This window comes from Octopus bimaculoides, chromosome 8 (genome assembly GCF_001194135.2).
Source record: "Octopus bimaculoides isolate UCB-OBI-ISO-001 chromosome 8, ASM119413v2, whole genome shotgun sequence".
Lineage (NCBI taxonomy): Eukaryota > Metazoa > Mollusca > Cephalopoda > Octopoda > Octopodidae > Octopus > Octopus bimaculoides.
In genome coordinates, this window is record NC_068988.1 from 55,130,275 (window position 1) to 55,131,121 (window position 847).

At 40.0% G+C, this 847-nt stretch overlaps 1 long non-coding RNA gene across 2 annotated transcripts in view; it reads right to left on the reverse strand.

The window, feature by feature from the left end:
* The window catches only part of LOC106876179 (uncharacterized), a 6,457-nt gene that overhangs the window by 2,816 nt on the left and 2,794 nt on the right, over positions 1-847 (reverse strand). The window lies entirely within an intron of this gene.

The following is an 847-nucleotide window of genomic DNA, read 5'->3' on the forward strand; positions in this document are numbered from 1 at the left end:
AAATATTATAATAGCATAAATATTAACCTTAAAAAAGGGGGGGGGAGTAAAGATCTCCCACTTCGGTCATGAATGACCGTGGGATTGCACCTTGAAAGTTCCTCTCTGAGGCAATGTTGTCCGGGCAATGTTGTTCGGGCAATGTTGTTTATGGAAGACCAGCAGTTGCCCGTACATACCAGCCTCTCCTCTCCACGCCACCGATGTTATCCAAGAGAAAGGAAAAGGTCGATACAGCTTGGCGCCAGGGACGTCGCAACACATTTCTGCAACATGAAATAAAGTGTCTTGCTCAAGAACACAACACACACACACACAGCCAGATCCAGGAATCGACCTCACTACCTCATGATTGTGAGCCCGAAGTTCTAACCACATCATAAATATTAGCCTTACTAGTATAGTATTGTACAAAAAAAGATCATATCTTAAATTTACATTGTATATTATACAAGATGGTTAGAAAAGTTCCTTTATCACACACACACACACAAATACACATTAAGATGGGTAACCATCAAGTTAAATATATGTCTAGTCATAAATGACTAATGGTTTCGCCTCCATAAAGAGCTTAGCTTTACAGATGGCTCGTCAGACTCTAATAGCCACAGGCATATATCCTCTCTTCGAAATGAAGGTAAGAAAACCGTTTCGGTCAGTTAATTTGTAAACAAAAGAATATTATACGGTCTGAACTCTAAGGGTTATCGCCCTTAGATGGGTTTGGTCAGCAAATCTGTGCAAGTTTTGGGTAATTTTTCAGAGAACACCCGCACGATTTTCACTAAGAAAAAAAAATAAAAACTCGAATTTTTTGCGCGGAATCAAGTACCCTGACCTCCTA